This window comes from Callithrix jacchus, chromosome 6 (assembly GCF_049354715.1).
Source record: "Callithrix jacchus isolate 240 chromosome 6, calJac240_pri, whole genome shotgun sequence".
In the NCBI taxonomy this organism is placed as follows: Eukaryota; Metazoa; Chordata; class Mammalia; order Primates; family Cebidae; genus Callithrix; species Callithrix jacchus.
In genome coordinates, this window is record NC_133507.1 from 153,184,478 (window position 1) to 153,205,128 (window position 20,651).

The window sequence follows — 20,651 nt, forward strand, 5'->3', positions numbered from 1 at the left end:
GAGAGAGGGCCCCTGCACAAAGCTGTAGCTGGAACAGACTGATTTTCCAGAAAAAGCACTACTGTGACTGGCAGAGGTCAGAAAAGGAAAGCCTGGGGCCAGGATTTACTCTTCAACTTATACATTAAATGATGAAAAGAAAGACATTTTAAATTAGTCTTCTATCTGGTATTTAGTGAAGAGTGAATTTAAGCTCCCCCTATTTCAAGGGAGAGAAGTAGCTAAAAATACATAGGTGATTTCTACTACGTGAGTGTCTTTTCTCTATAAATAGTCAGGTTAAGGACCTAATTGCTTATCTTTTTTTTTTTTTTTTGAGAAGGAGTTTCGCTTTTGTTGCCCAGGCTGAAGTGCAATGGTATGATCTTGGCTCACTGCAACCTCCACCTCCCAGGTTCAAAATTCTCCTGCCTCAGCCTCCTGAGTAGCTGGGATTACAGGCATTTGCCACCATGCCCAGCTAATTTTGTATTTTTAGTAGAGATGGGGTTTCTCCATGTTGGTGAGACTGGTCTCAAGCTCCTGACTTCAGGTGATCTGCCCGCCTCGGCCTCCCAAAGTGCTGGGATTACAGGTGTGAGCCACCACAACTGGCCCTAATTGCTTATCTTTTTGGGAATTATATAAAAATATGTTTTATAAAATATATTTATATGTTTGGCCAGTTCAATAACTATGCACTTCCTACCTGTGCCCTAATCTGGAAAATTATCTACCAGTATCTATATCACGTGCTTCGTTTTATAATCCTTGCACATTTTAATCCTTAACATGTTTTGTAAGATTTTATCCTCAATATAGCATTAGAGAAATACAAAGAGAGCTCCATCTAAGGATGCTGGGATTGAGGCTACTGATGGCCCCCCAAGTTCTGTAATTTTAGGGGTGAAAAGGAAGCTCTTAGTTTATGGTAGAAATGCAGCTTTATAAAATGCAAATCCACAACAGTCTATTAGTAAAAAGAAATAAAAGTTATTAAGGTAGGTGTCTTAAAATAGTAACAATGAGAAAAGCTGGTCCTCAAAAGAGGAAACTTCAAGTTGTCTTCTGAGGCGCTAAAAAAAAAAAAAAAGAGGAAACATTTGGCTAAAAATGCTAGAAATGAAAGGCAAGTGTTGATGATTGGTCATCATTTGGCTAAAAACACTGTTTTAACAGCATATTGCTAACCAGATTTTTCAGAGAAAAAGAGCCTGAGTTTTAAGACTCAAAGGTCAAGTCACTTCCAATCTTGAGAGGAGGATTAGGTGGACAGCTTTAAAGGAGGGGCTGGAGTGCTATTTATAAATTCTACCCGCTGGGTCAGCCAGGTCTTTGTTCATTTAAAAGCTCTCTGGTGATTTATATGAAGGATGAACACAGAGGAACACTCCTTTCCCATGGGAAGCCTCCTGCTTAGATGGGAGTGGGCCCTGGTACCCTCTAATTTGCAACAAGGCAAACATAAAGAAGTATTCTATGTAAAAGTAAGACTATCTTAAAAATAAGCTTCAGAACAAAACCAATAGTTTGCCAAGTATTAAGTGTTAGGAAAGGTAAAAAGGAAGTAAATATTCCATGAATATTATGGAAAAATGGGTGACACTTGGCTCAAGGCAGGTTACACAAATCCTTGTCTTACAGAATAGTTGTGACCTGGTGTTATTAAGATGCAGTCCAGTGCAGGGAAATGGGTGGTAGAACGGGAAGGGAAGGATTGGGGATCAGAAGAAACCAGTTAGATGAATGGGGCACTAGGCAAACTTCCTTGAGAGATGTAGAAGTAGAAAACAGGATAATAAAAGGATTTGAACCAAGCTTGTCCAACCCACAGTCTCTGGGTTGCATGTGGTTCAACACAAATTTGTAAACTTTCTTAAAACATTTTTTTTTTTCAGTTCATCAGCTATCATCAGTGTATTTTATTTTTATTTTGAGACAGAGTCTTGCTATGTTGCCCAGGCTGGAGTGCAGTGGTGAAATCTCAGCTCACTGGAACCTCCACCTCCCAGGTTCAAGTGATTCTCCTGCCTCAGCCCCCTAAATAGCTGGGATTACAGGCACCTGCACCCATGCCCAGCTAATTTTTTGTATTTTTAGTACAGACAGGGTTTCATCATGTCGGCCAGTCTGGTCTTCAACTCCTGACCTCAAGCAGTCTACCTGCCTTGGCCTCCCAAAGTGCTGGGATTACAGGTATGAGCCACTGTGCCTGGCCCGTTAGTGTTTTTATGTGTGGCCCAAAATAATTCTTATTCCAATGTGGCCCACGGAAGCCAAAAGATTGGACACCCCTATTAAACTAGTTTGTAACAGTCATCTAGGAGTATTTTGAAATAAGTACACTGGTTCTGAGAGTCTTAATTAGTTTTAAATGGAAATGGTCAACATCAATTTTTATATAATAAACAGATCCACAGTACATGCCAGTACCTCACTTGCCAGTTGAAGAAGGAAGAAAGAGAAACCAGGGTAAGAGAATAGAAAGTGAGAGGGAATGGAAAGACAAAAAGGGGAAAGAGAAAAGAAACACGGGGGACACACATGGAGGGAGAGACATAGGGAGAGAGTGAAGGGAAAAAAAAGACTGAGAAAAACACACAAACAGAAAGGCCCACATACAACTCAGAACCAAGAGAGAGTCAGGACAGAAGGCAACAAAAAGGAGTCTCAGAAAATTTGAAGATGAGATCCCACACAATTTTCTTCATATTTTAATATTATATAGCTGTCTGGGTTACTGAGTTTCATAAGACAGTTTGAAATTGATGAGCAGAAGAGGAAGACTAAGCACTGAAGTGTTAAGCCCCTCTGAAAATACTAATTGGCTGGTTCATAGTTTCATGTAATTTATCATCCAAACTATGATACTTTTAAGAATGAAAGAGGGTAATCGAAGATCATACTTAAAATGAGCTGGTTCGTAAAATGTGTTTAGGACAGTCCTTGGCATTAGTAATACATGTGTTAGGTATTATTATTATCAATGAGAATTAATTCATTATCGTCTCCCATCTAGCATTCTGACTGATTTTCCTTCCTTCATTCTTGCCTTCTTCTCCATTCTCTTCACAGAAGGAAGGGGTCTTTTAAAACTCCAAGTTAGGTGTCAATCCCTGGCTTTCCTCTGCACTTAAAAAAATCGAGTTCTTTCCATGGTCTACAAGGCCCCTCAATCACTATGCCCTAGGCACAAAAACCACTTACCACTTTCTCCTCATCTGCGCCAGACAGCCTGAATACTCTTGACCTTATTCTTCACACCCTCAGGTCCTGGTGTCAGTGGCACCTCCTCTGAGAGGTTCTTTGAAACACTGAGTCCACAGTGGTTTCTAAATGCACATGTGCTTAACTTCTAAGTTGGGGCTCCTTCTCTGCCTCCACGCCAACACTTGGCTATTCTCCCCTGGACAGACAATTTGTGATATCTCTATCTCTTCTGAGGAGAGGCTAAATTGCACTTCATCTTTGTATATTACTTTCCTAGTCAAAGGCTTTCTGGGATGTCAAGTGGGTATTTTGAAATATCCAATAGGAAATTAAAAACTTTAGAAATAAGGGAAAAAAAGAGACTTTAAGTGGATCCTCACAGACTAACCCAGGGCCCTCCCTATATCTGATATCAAACTATCATTAATTCTTTTATTCATTCAGTACATGTTTACTGACAACCTATGATATGGTTTGGCCGCCCTAGCCATGTGAAACTGTAAGTCTAATCAAACCTTTTTCCCCCGTTTCCGGTATGACTTTATCAGCATCATTAAAACAAACTAATACAACCTACAATGTGACAGGTATTAATGTCAAAGTTGCATCTAAAAAATTTGGGCAATATGTTTCGTATAAAATGACAGGTGGTATAGAGGGGGATAATATTTTTATTTTATTTTTTCTTTTTAAAAGACAGGGTTTCACCATGTTGGTCAGGCTGGTCTTGAACTCCTGACCCCAGGTGATCCACCTGCCTTGGCCTCCAAAGTGCTTGGATTACAGGCGTGAGCCACCATGCTCGGCCAATATATATATATATATTTTTTGAGATCGAGTTTCACTCTTGTTACCCAGGCTGGAGTGCAATGGCATGATCTCGGCTCACCGCAACCTCCGCCTCCTGGGTTCAGGCAATTCTCCTGCCTCAGCCTCCTGAGGAGCTGGGATTACAGGCACGCGCCACCATGCCCAGCTGATTTTTTATATTTTTAGTAGAGACGGGGTTTCACCATGTTGACCAGGATGGTCTCAATCTGTTGACCTCGTGATCCACCCTATTTTAAAATTCATATATTATTTGATAAAATTATGGTCTTAGTTAATATATGTGAAAATATATATCTGTTTCATCCACATCACAATTTTTTTTGTTTAGACAGAGTCTCACTCACTCTGTCTTACTCACTTGCTCTGTCGCCCAGGCTGGAGTGTGATCTAGCTCACTGCATCCTCCGCCTCCTGGGTTCAAGTGATTCTACTGCCTCAGCCTCCCAAGTAGCTGGGATTACACATGTGCACCGCCATGCCCATCTAATAACCTTTTTTTTTTTTTTTTTTTAGTAGAATGGGATTTCGCTGTGTTGGCCAGGTTGTTCTCGAACTCCTGAGCTGACGTGATCTGCCCACCTTGGCCTTCCAAAGAGCTGAGATTACAGGAGTAAGCCACCATGCCTGGCCTCATATCACTTTTAAAAAATGTTTTTTCACTGGAAAAAGAAGAGATTGCATTATATTCAGGGTTACCTTATATTTGGACATTATTCTGATAATTTTATGGGTTCCCTTTAGTTAGAACCAAAGAACTTATTTACTCATCTTCTTCAAAACAGTTCATACACAAGCTGGACACTTCTTAATCATACTGAGATAATCCTCTATTGATATTACTCCAAATCCTCATTACCAATTTAGGGATGGAAAAATCTAAAACATTTCAATTCATAACAATTCACCAAGAATTATTCTACTTAAAATATAACTCTTTTTTTGAGTTGGATTTTTGCTCTTGTTGCCAAGGCTGGAGTGCAATGGTATGATCTTAGCTCACTGCAACCTTTGCCTCCCAGGTTCAAGCGATTTTCCTGCCTCAGCCTCCCAAGTAGCTGGGATTACAGGTGCCCGCCACCATGCCCAGCTAATTTTTTGTATTTTTAGTAGAGATGGGGTTTCACTATGTTGGCTAGGCTGGTCTCAAACTCCTGACCTCAGGAGATCCACCCGCCTCAGCCTCCCGAAGTGCTGGGATTACTGGTGTGAGCCATTGTGCCCAGCTATATAACTTTAAAAAAAAAAAAAAAAACTTGTATTTTAGAATAGTAATTTTTTTTTTGAGACAGGGTCTTCATTGCCCAGGCTGGAGTGCAGTGTTGAAATCACTGCTCACTGCGGGTTTGACCTTCCAGGCTCAATTGATCCTCCTACTTCAGCCTCCTGAGTAGCTAGAACTACAGGCACTTACTATTTCATTTGGCAAATTTTTAAAAACATTTTTTATAGAGATGGGATCTCACTATGTTTTCCAGGCAGGTCTCAACTTCCTGGGCTCAAGTGATCCTCCCACCTTGGCTTCCCAAACTATTGGGATTACAGGTGTGAGCACTGCACCCAGCCAAAAATAGTTTCGGATTTATAGAAAAGTTGCAAAATAGTAGAGTTCTCATTTACCCCACACCCAGTTTACTCTATTATTAATATCTTACATTTGTCACAACTAATGAACCAATGTTGATGTACTATTGCTCCTCTTAGATGTGGGAGTGTCTCAGATATTCTTTGTTTTTGATGACCTTGATAGTTTTGAGGAGAACTGGTCAGGTGTTTTGCAGGGTGTCCATCAGCTGGCATTTGTCTGATGTTTTCCTTATGATTCCACTGGAGTTACGGTTTTTGGGGAGGAAGACCACAGAGGTAGTGTCATTTTTATCACATCAACATCAAGGATACATGCTATCAGCATGATGATCACTATTGATGTTAACCTTCACCTGGTTGAGGGTAGTCTTTGTCAGTTTCTTCCATTGTGAAGTTACTCTTTTCCTCTCCTTTCCACACTGTTCTCTTTTGAAGGGAGTTACTAAACCTGGCACAACTTAAGGGGTAGGGAATTATGCTCTACTTCCTTGAAGGATAAATAAAAACTATATGAATTACTTAGAATTATGCACTGCAGATTTATCTCTTCTCCCCATTTGTTTTATTCAGTCACTTCTATCAGTCCAGCTGGGTTTAAAAAAAAATCATATGACTGTGCTCTGATACCTAAATTTTTATTGCCAAGATGAAAATATTTCAATACTAGGAAATCTGCTTAAAAATATTTATTTGATATGCTTACATGTAAGTCTCAGGAATTCATTTGAGTTACAGGGGAAGCTAGAAACCATACGGCATGCTAGTTTATAGCCAGAAGGAAAAGCTGAGAGAGGGGAAAATACAATTGGTTTAGAGCACAATATCTGTTTCGGAGTCCCAGTTCTGGTATGTAGCAGCTGTGATCTTAGATCAGTCATTTAACCTGCCTGAGATTTAATTTGTAAACAACAGATAATATGAACGCCTTACGATTATTCTGGGATTATAAGAAATGCCTACAAAAATGGTTTAGAGATTATAAAACATGATATACACAAGTGTAGGACATTATTATACCATAATTCTTCAAGATTGAAAAAGGCAAATTATGGAAGTGACTTTTTATGAACAACTTCAAATTCTCTAATAAAAGCATATATTGGCCAGGTGCCACAGCTCATGCCTGTAATCTCAACACTTTGGGAGGCTGAGGCAGGCGGATCACAAGGTCAGAAGTTTGAGACAAGACTAGCCAATATGGTAAAATCCTGTCTCTACTGAAAATACAAAAATTAGCTAGGTGTGGTGGCAGGTACCTGTAGTCCCATCTACTCAGGAGGCTGAGGCAGGAGAATTGCTTGAACCCAGGAGGTGGAGGTTGCAGTAAGCCAAGATTGTGCCACTGCACTCCAGCGTGGGCAACAGAATGAGACTCCATCTTAAAAATAAATAAAAAATAAATAGAAGGATATATTATCTTATTCTTTCTCTAAAAACTTCAAAAAGGAAAACAAAACTGAAAGCTTATTTGTATTGATGTTTGACTTTAATTTTATTTACTCGAAACCTTGTAATTTCTAGAAAACCTGCTGCAATCTTTTGTGCTGCTCATATCATCTTCATCTCTTTGCTCATCCTCTTCTGTTTTAGAGATAAGACCTAATTCTACTTGTTATACTTGTGTGTGTATATATATATATATATATATATATATATATACCCACAAGTATTTAGTATATATACAATATACTAATTAAACTTGTATTATATATACTATTAGATAGACATACACAGAGCAGAAGTTATATTTGAGAGATTTGAGTACCTTAACTTGAAAACAAATTAAATGAATGCTCCCTTGTGTTCAGTTTTTTTTGGAGGAAAATGACTAGCAAGCAATGATTGTTGTCTACTTTTAGCACCTGCTGTCAATAATTCTTTTTTTTTTGAATCTTTCTTTCTTTTTTACTCTGCTTTTGAGAGATGTCAAGAGTTCTTTTAAGGTATTTTTTCTCTTTTATTTTGTTGGTCCAACAGCCTCCCAACTTATTTTTCTCCTTCAGTCTCTAGTCCATTGTTTCTCAAACGGTGGTTTCATGACTTTGTTAAAAATGCTGTTTCAGCTGGGCGAGGTGGCTCACGCCTGTAATCCCAGCACTCTGGGAGGCTGGGGCAGGCGGATCACCTGAGGTCAGGAGTTTGAGACCAGCCTGACCAACGTGGTAAAACCCCATCTCTACTAAAAATGTAAAAATTAGCTGGGTGTGGTGGCAGGTGCCTGTAATTGCACCTACTTGGAAGGCTGAGGTAGAATTGCTTGAACCCAGGAGATAAGAGGTTGCAGTGAGCCGGGATCATGCCACTACATTCCAGCCTGGGTGACAGGGCGAGACTCTGTCTCAAAAAAGTAGAAATATAAAAAACCACTAGCTTTCACATAGATAAGCTTTTGCATGTAAAAAAATTAAATAACAAATAAAAAATTTAAAAACCCACTAGTCTGGCTTTTACAATCTAATACACTGTGACTAGCATTCCAGTCCTAAAATACAAACTGGATCATATCATTACCTCGTCTTCAAAAACCTTCAATAGGTTTTCACTGTTCAGAGAAAAGTGCTAACTTCTTAGCTTAGTATTGAAAGTTCTTTACATTGTGGCTCAAAGATTTTTCCCTTTCCCCCTTCTGTTTTACACTCCTTCCTACACCCATTCTCATCCAGGCACAGTGAATATACTATGCACATATGCATCTCTATGCATTCTGGTCAGCTTGAACACTCTTGTTTGAAGCCTCTCATAAGGCTTCAAACATCAGCAACTTCAAGAGTTGAGTGGCCTTTCAGGAACCTAATCAAGTGTTGTGATGACCATAGGGCCACATTCAGACCAAGATGATAAAGGAGGTAGAAATAAACCTTTCCCCAACTTAGAGGATCCCTGTGGAGGTAAACATGACAGAGGAAAATGGAAATAAGGAAGACAGCAATTATTGTTATTAGAGGCTGGCTACAATTGCCCTAGATGTACCAAATACAGAGCAAAGCCAGCCATATCACCTCAAGAAAATCTCTCTAAAATACATCCTCTCAATAGTCTTCACTTCCATTGCTGCGAGAAGAAAAAGGCTTTTGTCTTTTTTTTTTTTTTTTTGAGATGGGGTTTTGCTCTCTTGCCTAGACTGGAGTGCAGTGGCATGATCTTGGCTCACTGCAGTCTGTGCTCCCAGGTTCAAGTGATTCTCCTGCCCCAGCCTCCCAAGTAACTGGGACTACAGGCATGTGCCACCACACCCAGCTAATGTTTGTAGTTTTAGTAGAGACGGGGTTTCACCATATTGGCCATGCTGGTCTCGAACTCCTGCCCTTGTGATATGCCTGCCTCGGCCTCCCAAAGTGTTAGGATTATAGGCATAAGCCACCAGGGCTGGCCTAATTTTTTTTTTTTTTTTTAGATGGAGTCTCCGTCTGTCACCCAGGCTGGAGTGCAATAGTGTGATCTTGGCTAACTGCAGCCTCCACCTCCCAAGTTCAAGTGATTCTCCTGCCTCAGCCTCCTGAGTAGCTGGGGTTACAGGTGCGCACCACCATGCCTGGCTAATTTTTTATTTTATTTTATTTTTAGTAGAGACAGGGTTTCATCATGTTGGCCAGGCTGGTCTTGAACTTCTGACCTCAAGTGATCTGCCTGCCTTGGCCTCCCAAAGTGCTGGCATTACAGGTGTGAGTCACCACACCCAGCCTGCTTTTGTTTTTTTCACATGAGAATGCCATTAATGCCATGCAGCAAAACTTATTCCAAAGAATGGCAGTTTCTCATTATGTGATGAGACTAAGAGAAAGGTAATAAAGTAGACTGGTTAAGTGCCCTGGCCAAGGTTACACAGCAAAGAAAAGGATAATCTTCTTCCTGCTCTGCTGTCACCTTTGTTATCCTCTCCTCTCAAGACTAAACTTGACCCTTATTTCTTACAATGAACTTAAATGTTTGTGTCCCCTCCAAATTCATACACTGAAATCCTAAACCCCAATGTGATGGTATTAGGATGTGGGGCTTTGGGAGGTGATGAGGCCATGAAGGTAAAATCCTCAAGAACGGGATCAGTGCCCTACAAAAGGAACCCTAGAGAGCATTTTCCTCTCTTTGAACCACATCGGGATACAAGAAAACAGTAGTCTGCAACCTGGAAGAAGGTGCTCACCAAAACCTGACCATGCTGGCACCCTGATCTCAGACTTCCAACCTCCAGAGCTGTGAGAAATGTTTCTATTGTATATAAGCTACCCAGTCTTTGGCACTTTGTTACAGCAGCCAAAATGACAAAGATATCTCTATTATAAACTTTTAAAATTACGGTGCTTTTTTTGTAATGAAATAAAGAACAACTTATTTGTAAAAGACTCCGAAAAACTGTCTTAAGCACTTCTGTAAACACCTAAGTGCTCAAACCAATGACAATTCTGATTTCAGTCACAGGCTCCCAATCCTAGGGAAGCTGATTGCTTATGAAAGTAATTAATGATGGTGCGGTAGCTCACACCTGTAATCTCAGCACTTTGGGAGGCTGAGGCAGGTGGATCACTTGAGGTCAGGAGTTCGAGACTGGCCTAACCAACATGCTGAAACCTCGTCTCTACTAAAAATACAAAAATTGGCTGGGCATGGTGGCAGATGCCTGAAATCTTAGTTACTTGGGAGGCTGAGGCAGGAGAACTGCTTGAACCCCAGGAGGCGGAGGTTGCAGTGAGCCGAGCCACTGCACTCCAGCCTGGGCAACAGAGCAAGACTCCATCTCAGGGGAAATAAAACGGTTGTAATTAAAAAAATTTTTGTGTGTGTGGAGACAAGGTATTACTATGTTGCTCAGGTTGATCTTGAACTCTTGGCCTCAACTGATCCTCCCGTCATGGCCTCCCAAAGTGCTGGAGTTACAGGCGTGAGCCACGGTGCCCAGCCCTACTGTAATTTTTTACAAGGAGAGTTATTATCTGAGTAATTAAACTTAATTTAAAAAGTAGTTTTCTGGGTGCAGTGGCTCACGCCTGTAATCCCAGCACTTTGGGAGGCCAGGGCAGGCAGATCACCTGAGGTTGGGAGTTCGAGACCAGGCTGACCAACATGGAGAAACCCCGTCTCTCTCTTTTTTTTTTTTTTTTTTTAAAAAAAAAGTAGTTCAGAAAGTAAAAACGGAAAATCTTTTGTAACTCAAAATCATGGTAAACAAAGGTAAGTCAAATGAAAAACTAGAAAAATATTTATAATATGATGAGCAAAAAGACAAACTCTTTACTATATAGTAAGCACTTATATACGATAAGAAAAAGATAAACAGGCTGGGCATGGTGGCTCAGGCCTGTAATCTCAGCACTTTGGGAGGTCAGGAGTTCAAGACCAGCCTGATCAACATGGAGAAACCTTGTCTCTACTAAAAATACAAAATTAGCCGGGCATGTTGGTGCATGCCTATAATCCCAGCTACTCAGGAGGCTGAGGCAGGAGAATCGCTTGAACCCGGGAGGCGGAGGTTGTGGTGAACTGAGAGGCCATTGCACTCCAGCCTGGGCAACAAGAGTGAAATTCCATTTTTTTTTTAAAAAAAAGATAAACATCTCAAAAGAGCATTAGGCAAAACATGAGGGAAATGCAAATTTTCACCTTGCAGACTGACCCGAGCCCATCCCTCAGAGAAAGTGACAGAGAAACAGCTTCGTCCCCAGAGGGTTCCTGAGGAGGCTGCCTCCATGGGGGAGGGTCAGGTTTCAGTGAGGAGGGCTCTATGAAGAGCTCCATGAGGTAGGGGATTTTGTTCATGATGGAGGGGGCTTTCTGACAGGACAGTAGTGGAGTTGAGGAGAATTGGGTGGAATATAAAGCAAGGAGTTGACACCACCAGAAGGGACTGGTGCCTGGAGAAGCCTGTATTTGGGGAAAACAGGAAGTTTATAGAAGAGCCAGGGAGTCATTTATAGCTCATTCTCAAGGTTTCTAATCTGGTGAAGGAGGACACATTACTTTCGTGCCAAAACTGCCTGAAGGCTTTGTGTTTAGACATGCCTTTCATGACCTCCCCGACCTTCCTTTCCAGTTACCAGATCCTGTCATTTCTTCCACTGAGATGCACTGTCATGTTTCCAAATTATTGGATTTCTGCAAGAACTTCCTAACTGCCTTCTCTCCGTCTCCACTCCAATCCAGTCTGCACATTGCTGCCAGACTAATTTTTCTCAAATATCACTTGTATCATGTCACCTTCCTACTCAAAACCTTTCAATGCTTCTCCCCTCATCGGATCAAGTCTAGACACCCTGGATCAACATCTTTATGCAGGTTGTCTCCAGTTCACCTCAAAAAACATCTGTTCCAGCCAAAGAGGGTCAATCACTTTAATAACTAACTTGTCCCTATATGTGATACCATCTCTTCAAACCTTTTTTGTTTTTCCTACTCTTGACTTCCTCTCTTCCCTTTACTTATCCGTATTCTGCCATTCTTTCACATTAGTTTCACTGCGTTTCCTCCCATCAGTATACAATGTGGTTAAAGCACAGGCATAGTCTCACAGTGCTGGGTATAATCATGGCTCTGACATTTAACAGTTTAGTAGTCTTGGGCTTTCCTATGGCTTAGTTTGCCTCAACTCCATAATGTAATAAATACATAATTTTTGTGAAGATTCAATAAGATGCAATGTATATAAAACCAACAGAACATCTGGAACACAATAGGTACTCACTATATTAGTATTAACATTGTCCAAATGTACTGTTTTCTCTGAGTATATAGGCTTTCTTACTAGCTTGTATGCACGATTATTTTTCTCTTACATTTAAACTTTTAATATTTAGGTCTAATTTCCTCATACTTCATCTCATTATAGTCAGTATGCCCAGCCCTGTATTAGGTGATTTACCTATATAAAAATCCTGTGAATTGGATCTTATTACTTCTATTACTTCATTTTCTGGATGAGAAAACTAAGTGTTAGAGATATTAAAAACCTTAATATTAAATAGCTGGGAAATAGTGAGATAAAGATGCAGGTGTTATTTTTGGTTGACTTTTTTTTTTGCTGTTTTTTTTTTTTTTTTGAGATGGAGTCGTGCTCTGTCACCCAGGGTGGAATGCAGTGGTGTGATCTTGGCTCACTGCAACCTCTGCCTCCTGGGCTCAAGCGATTCTCCTGCCTCAGCCTCCCAAGTAGCTGGGATTACAACGCTCACCACCACATCCAGCCATTTTTGTATTTTTGGTAGAGACAGAGTCGCCATGTTGACTAGGGTGGTCTTGAACTCCTGACCTCAAGTGATCTACCTGCCTTGGCCTCCCAAAGTGCTGGGATTACAGGTGTGAGCCACGGCGTCCAGGTTGGCTATGTGCAAACCCTTGATCCTTTACTTTAAAAAAATTTTTTGGCTGGGTGTGGTGGCTCATGCCTATAATCCTAGCATTTTGGGAGGCTGAGGTGGGTGGATTATCTGAGGTCAGGAGTTTGAGACCAGCCTAACCAACATGGTGAAACCCCATATCTACTAAAAATACAAAAAAAAAAAAAAAAAATAGCGGGGTATAATGGCAGGCACCTGTAATCCCAGCTACTCAGGAGGCTAAGGCAGAATCACTTGAACCCAGGAGGTGGAGGTTGTAGTGAGCTCACACCACTGCACTCCAGCTTGGGTGACAAAGCGAGACTCTGTCTCAAAAAAAAAAAATTTTTTTTTTTTGGTAGAGATGGGGTTTTGCCATGTTGCCCAGGCTGCGTGAACTCCTGAGCTCAAGCGGTTTGCCTGCCTCAGCCTCCCAAAGTGCTGGGATTATAGGTGTGAGCTACTGTGCCTGGCTGGAAGTCACTTTAAATAGCAATTTGACACATACTAAAATGTAGTATATATTCTGAACCAATCTTAAATCATATATATATATATATATATATATGTATGTATTTTTTGAGACAGGTCTCACTGTCACCCAGGCTGGAGTACAGTAGTGTATTCCCAGCTCACTGCAGCCTTGGACTCCTGGGCTCAAGCAATCCTCCACCTTAGCCTCCTGAGTAGCTGGGACTACAGGCATGTGCTACTGCATTCTGTTAATTTTTATTCTGTTGTAGAGATAGGATCTCACTATGTTGCCCAAGCTGGTCTCAAATTCCTAGGCTAAAGCGATCTTCCTACCTTGACCTCCCCCCACATAGCATTGGCATTATAGGCATGAGACACCTTGCCCAGCCTTACTTTTTAAAAATAAAAAAACTATTACTTAGGATGAACAAATTCCAAGCTGACAACTACGGATAGTTTTTGACTAATGGTTAGGAAACCAAAATAATACTCTAGAACAATAACTTTGCTAGTTATCCAAAAATGAAACATGCATCTCATTCATTTAATTTATCTAATATATTAGCATTTGTGGCCAGAAAAATACTCTTTTTTTTTTTTTTTTTTTTTAAAACAGAGACAGAGTCTTGCTATGTTTCCCAGGTTGGGCTTGAACTCCTGGCCCCAAGGGATCCTCCCTCCTTGGCCTCCCAAAGTGCTGGGCTGGGATTACAGGTGTGAACTACCACACCAGGCCCAGAGAAATATACATATATATATATATTTTCCAAGACAGAGTCTTGCTCTCTTGCTTGTCCAGGCTGGAGTGCGATGGCATGATCTTGGCTCACTGTAACCTCCGCCTCCCAGGTTCAAGTGATTCCCCACCTCAGCCTCCTGAATAGCTGGGATTACAGGCATACCCACCACACCCAGCTAATTTTTGTATTCTTAGTAGAAATGCGGTTTCACCATGTTAGCCAAGCTGGTCTCAAACTCTTAACCTTGTGATCCACCCACCTCGGCCTCCCAAATCCCAACACTTTGTAATCCCAAAGTGTTGGGATTACAGGCATGAGCCACCATGCATGGCCCGAGAAATATTCTTTAATTTTGTGTTTTCACATCTCCTTTAAGAGTCAAGGTATTATGATGACAGGCAGCGTAGCATACACATATCCTCCGAAGTATAGTTTCATTTTGAACATAGATAACGCAAGTCTGACAATCTAATCCGTGGGTGGGTACAGTGGTTTATGCCTGTAATTCCAGCTCTTTGGAAGGTCTAAGGGGAAGGACTGCTTGAGTCTCAGAGTTCCACAGCTGCAGTGAGCTATGATAGTGCCACTGCCCTCCAGCATGGGTGGCAGAGTGAGACCCTGTCTCTAAAAATAAAAAAATTAAAAAATCTGGTTAGGCATGGTGATTGATGTCTATCATTCCAGCACTTTGGGAGACCGAGGACGGTGAATTCTTTGAGCTCAGGAATTCAAGACTAGTCTGGGAAACATGGTGAAACTGTCTCTCTACAAAAAAGACAAAAATTAGCTTGTCACAGGGTAGTGCACACCTGTAGTCCCAGTTACTTGGGAGGCTGAGGTGGGAGGATCCCTTGAGCCCAGGAGGAGAAGACTGAAGCTGAGAATGCATCACTGCACTCCAGCCTGGGTGGCAGCATGAGACTCTGTCTCAAAAAAATAAAAATAAATCTAGCTCTCAAATTTTGATATAACTTTAGGTTCAAAGTTTCTTAATTATTTTTCTCCATCTTTCCTCCAGAATAGTTATCAACTTCAGTTGTTCTACACTTAAAAAAAAAGACTAGTTAAATATAGTAGTGTAAAGACTTATTGGTATTAAGTAATGATCAACATGTAATTGGTAAAAAAGAAAAAACAGCCGGGCGCAGTGGCTCACGCCTGTAATTCCAGCACTTTGGGAGGCCAAGGAGGGTGGATCACGAGATCAAGAGATCAAGACCATCCTGGTCAACTTGGTGAAACCCCATCTCTACTAAAAAATACAAAAAATTATCTGGGCATGGTGGCTTGTGCCTGTAATCCCAGCTACTCAGGAGGCTGAGGCAGGAGAATTGCCTGAACCCAGGAAGAGGAGGTTGCAGTGAGCTGAGATCGCGCCATTGCACTCCAGCCTGGGTAACAAGAGCGAAACTCCATCTCAAAAAAAAAAAAAAGAAAGAAAAAAACAAAAGTCAAATTAATCTGGATTTGTATATGACCAAAAGGTTTTGTATTATAAGAAGGCTGAATTGGATATTTCATTTGTCCAACATTTACTGAACACTTATGAACATGTACTGAACACTTAGGGCTAGGGTATACTATGAGTAATACATGGTTCCTGCACATGGTCCCTGGAGTTCTTCAGGTAGGGAAACCACCAGGTAAAAGAATAATTGCAACACAATATGAGAAGGACTATCTATAACGGAGGCTTGTACAAAGTACCATCTTCAGCTTGCCTGTGATCAGGCCTTGTGAGATAAGTATCAGTGTCTAAAACATGCCTCTGAAGCTGAATATCCACTCACTGACTTGTATCATTTTTCAGCACTGTGCCATACCCAGGTGTCTCTTATATTCCTGATTTGCATACCTAGACAAGATAGCCAACATCGATAGGGCCATAGTCTCAGGTTAAGGCACAAACTCAGATCAAACACTACTCAAAGAAGCCTGCATTCTTTAGGTACCAACAGGTACAACTTCTGAAGTCCTTAGGTCATGATGGGCCTTGTAATGTTTCTCCTCAAGAACGCTAAGTTTGAAAGCTCTGTTTGAATTCAACTCTGTAAATAAAATATTAAGCCTGTTTCTCTGAAAACAAAAACTGTGCATTTCTGAAATTTTTATATACAGATTCTGGTAGAGAAAAGGTTAAGAGAGGTAAAATTATGATGACAGAGCTTCAGTCCTGCAGAATAAGCCACTGTGCATCTTTATAAAAGTTCCCTAATTACAGAACGTGTCTCTTTTTTTTTTTCATTGTGAAGAGACCATTAGCAAAATTACTTTCTTCCCCTATAATGCAAGTGGACTGGGGCAAGAACAGAACAGTTACGGGGGACAGATAATTTCTTCTGTTGAAGTTGGTGGAGTGGTATTTATTCCCAAAGGTTTGGGAAAAAAGACATACTTGTTCTTCTTTGATTACAACATAGCTTGGCCAATCATACACCTTTAAGGTTTTCAAGATGTTGCTCCAGCTTTCCATATCATAATGTACATATTAATGCAGAGGAAACTCAAACTGTAAGAGATATTGGTTATCTTGAAGCATAATTCCAACCAAATCAAAGGTTTATTTATTTATTAGAGACAGGGTCTTACTCTGTCACTCAGGTTGGAGTACAATGGGACAACTGAAGCTCACTGCAGCCTTGAACTCCTGGGTGCCAGTGATTCTTCCCACCTCAGCTTCTCCAGTAGCTGGGGTCTCCTTCTGTTGTTCTAGGTTAATCTCTATCTCCTGGTCTCAAATGATCCACCTGCCTTTGCCTCCCAAAGTATTGAGATTACAGGCATGAGCCACCACACTTGACCCTAAACCAAAGATTTAAAGAGGAAGTTTAGAAATATAATTCTAGCCACAGGTTGCAATCCAAACATCATTAAGAATTCCCTGTGGTGCAGCATCTTCTGAGAGAGAAGTCAAGCTCTATGTGTTAGGCTTAAGTGCTCAAAAAAAAGATGGTATTCAATTGACAATTGTTGTAAAAGCCTTAGAGAAGGGCTGATCTAACTCGCTTCCAGATATCCTTTCTTTTTTTTGAGATAGGGTCTTATTCCAGTTGCCTAGGATGGAGTGCAGTGGTACAATCACAGTTCACTGCAGCCTCAACTTCCTGGGCTCAGGTGATCCTCCCACCTTTGCCTCCCAAGTATGTGGGACTATAGGTGTACGCCACCACACCTGGCTAATTTTGTATGTATTTAGTAGAGAGTGGGTTTTGCCACGTTGCCCAGGCTGGTCGCGAACTCCTGGGCTCAAGCAACTCGCCCGCCTTGGCCTCCCAAGAGATTTCTCCTTTTAAAAATGTCCCTTCTGTGGACCAGGACAACTTCTAAACACTAAAGCTTTCAAGAATTACACTACTTATTTATTTATTTTTGACAGAGTTTCACTCTTGTTGCCCAGCATGGAGTGCAATGGCACGTTCTCGGCGCACTGCAACCTCTGCCTCCCGGGTTCAAGCAGTTCTCCTGCCTCAGCCTCCCCAGTAGCTAGCTGCGATTACAGGTGCGTGCCACCATGCCCAGCTGAGTTTTGTATTTTTAGTAGAGATGGAGTTTCACCATGTTGGCCAGGTTAGTCTTGAACTCCTGACCTCAGGGGATCTGCCTACTTTGGCCTCCCAAAGTACTGGGATTACAGGTGTGAGCCACTGCACCTGGCTAAACAATTTATTAAAAACCCCATATCAATATGTAAATAAAATTAAGGTAAAAATGCAGTTATCCTGGGTCACGATTCACTTTAAACAATAAAAAACCTGTCTAATAATGTGTAATGGTATGATAAAATGTTCATAATGTATTGATATGTGAACAGGAAGAATAAAAAAAATTTTTTTTTTTTTGAGATGGAGTTTCGCTCTTGTCACCCAGGCTGGAGTGCAATGGCGCGATCTCCGCTCACCGCAACCTCCGCCTCCTGGGTTCAGGCAATTCTCCTGCCTCAGCCTCCTGAGTGGCTGGGATTACAGGCATGCGCCACCATGCCCAGCTAATTTTTTGTATTTTTAGTAGAGACAGGGTCTCACCATGTTGACCAGGATGGTCTCGATCTCTTGACCTCGTGATCCACCTGTCTCAGCCTCCCAAAGTGCTGGGATTACAGGCTTGAGCCACTGCGCCCAGCCAAAAATTTTTTAAATTAAAAAGCAGTTTACAAAATATGTATAATGTGATCACAGTTATTAATAATTATATTTACACATATAAGGATTCTTTACCAAAGGAATGGCTATTATAGAAAGTTTGGAAAATAGAAGACAGTGCTTGCTTCGGCAACACATATACTAAAATTGGAACGATACAGAGATTAGCATGGCCCCTTAAAAAAGAGAAAGAAAACAGAGGACAAAAAAGAAGTAACCCAGAGATTACCATTTAATATTTTGATGTATATATTTCTAATGTTTAATGCACATATATTAAATATTTCTCTCCAAAAAATGTAATTGTAAAAGTATATTTTAATCATTAGCCTTGCCTGCCTATCTATCTATCTACCTACCTACTTGCCTACCTACCAACCTGCACCTGCCTGTCGGTCTGTCTGTCTAAAATGGCATCTTAGATAGACAGACAGATAGGCAGATAGTGCAGTGGTGCACATGGCTTACTATAGCTTTAAACTGCTGGGCTCAAGGGATCCTTCTGGCTTGGCCTTCTGTGTAGCTAGGACTACAGGAATGCCCAGCTAATTTTTTTTTGTAGAGACAAGGTCTCACTATGTTGTCCAACCTGGTCTCAAACTCCTGGGCTCAAGTGATTCCCCCCACCTTGGCCTCCCCAAATGCTGGGATTACAGGCATAAGCCACTGCATCTGGCCACATCAACTTATATATACCTTGTATTCTAAGAAGTTACGGCAAATTATAAGAACCATATACAACAGTGGTTCTCAACCTTGGCTGCCTATTAGAATCACTTGGGTAACTTCTAAAACTCTTGATTCCTGGACCTGACCTTCCACCAAACCAATTAGAATCTCTGGAGGTGAAATTCAGGCATCAGTATTTTTCAGAGTTCCCCAAGTGATTCCACTGAAGCCAGGGTGGAGAACTTGACAAAGTGTCCCCTAATCCCTGACCCTTGAGCAAAAGGTGAATTTACAACAGGTATTTCTTAAAATTTCATGTGCATACCAATCATCTGGAGAGCTTGCTAAAATACAGATTCTGATTCAGCAGGTTGGGGTGGGAGCTGAGACTCTGCATTTCTAACCAGCCTCGAGATGATGCCAATGCTACTGGTTCAGAGACCATACTCTGAGTAGCTTTAGGGTACTAGAAAAGAAGACTCTCATAAAGAATGAAAAGAAAAAAATTATGGCCACTAAATCCCATATTCTATACCACGAGACAGGGAGGGGTGGTCCACAGTGGATGAACAAAGGGTTAAGGCTGGGAATTAAAAGATGTTTCTAGGCCAGGCATGGTGGCTCATGCTTGAAGTCCCAGCACTTTGGGAGGCTGAAGCATGAGGATTGCTTGAAGCCAGGAGTCTGAGACCAAACTGGGTAACATAGAGAGACCTCATCTCTATTAAAAAAATAAAATAGGCTGGGCACAGTGGCTCACGCCTGTAATCCCAACACTCTAGGAGGCTGAGGCGGGAGGATCACCTGAGGTCGGGAGTTCAAGACCAGCCTGACCAACATGGTGAAACCTTATCTTAAAAAAGAAAAAGAAAATTAAAAAATAAATAAATAAATAATAAAGTAAAAATTAGCCAGGCGTGATGGCACATGCCTGTAGTCCCAGCTACTTGGGAAGCCGAGGTGGGAAGATTGCTTGAGCCCAGATGTCAAGGCTACAGTGAACTGTGTTCGTGCCACTGCACTCCAGCCTGGGCAACAGAGTGAGACCCCGTCTCAAAATAAATAAATAAAGCAATTTTAAAGAGAAAAAAGGGGAAAAGATATTTCTAGGAAATGAGATTTTAGAGATTGGAAAGGTTTGGAATAACACTTTTTTCAGGGAAAAAAACAGCCATTGGAGCTTATGCATTTGTGTGTGCAAAGGAAAGCAAGCAAGCATGGGGGAGAAGCGGGGTAGGCGGTGAGAGAAAAAGATCAAATGTCTAAAAAATTGTTATAAAAAAAATAAACTCAAGGCTACAATGCTGGAAACGGATAGATAAGCACTATAAGGGGATCTGTGGAATCTATTTCTCTGTCAAAAACATGTTTGGGAGCCAGAAAAGCTACTAAACTGAAGTTGGTGTAGATTAATAACCATCTTCCATCAACTCCCTCCTGGGGACATGAAGAGACCCCAGGAGTATAAGTCTCCCCGGCAGTGCTTTAGGAACTAACAACAAACAGTGAACTACTGCCCAAATGTTTCTCTATGTAAGCAATACGAATGGCAAGAAGCTCAAACATGACATCCCTTTGCGGCTTCTTGGCAATACCCTTCTGGGAATTTCTAAACTTCCAGGCAGGTTAGAGATGTGGCCCCAAAACAGGGAAAAAACTATTTTTCCCCGAGGGCCTTCCTATAGAAATGAGAAATGTTTAGTATTTTTTAGAACAATAAG

The 20,651-nt window shown here is 41.2% G+C and overlaps 1 protein-coding gene and 1 pseudogene across 2 annotated transcripts in view; one reads left to right on the top strand and one right to left on the bottom strand.

Annotated features, from left to right (window-relative positions):
* PDE6D (phosphodiesterase 6D) overlaps positions 1 to 20,651 on the bottom strand; it is a 65,562-nt gene that overhangs the window by 14,610 nt on the left and 30,301 nt on the right. The gene's annotated exons all lie outside the window — the stretch shown is intronic.
* LOC118154967 (U6 spliceosomal RNA) lies at positions 18,379 to 18,477 on the top strand (annotated as a pseudogene).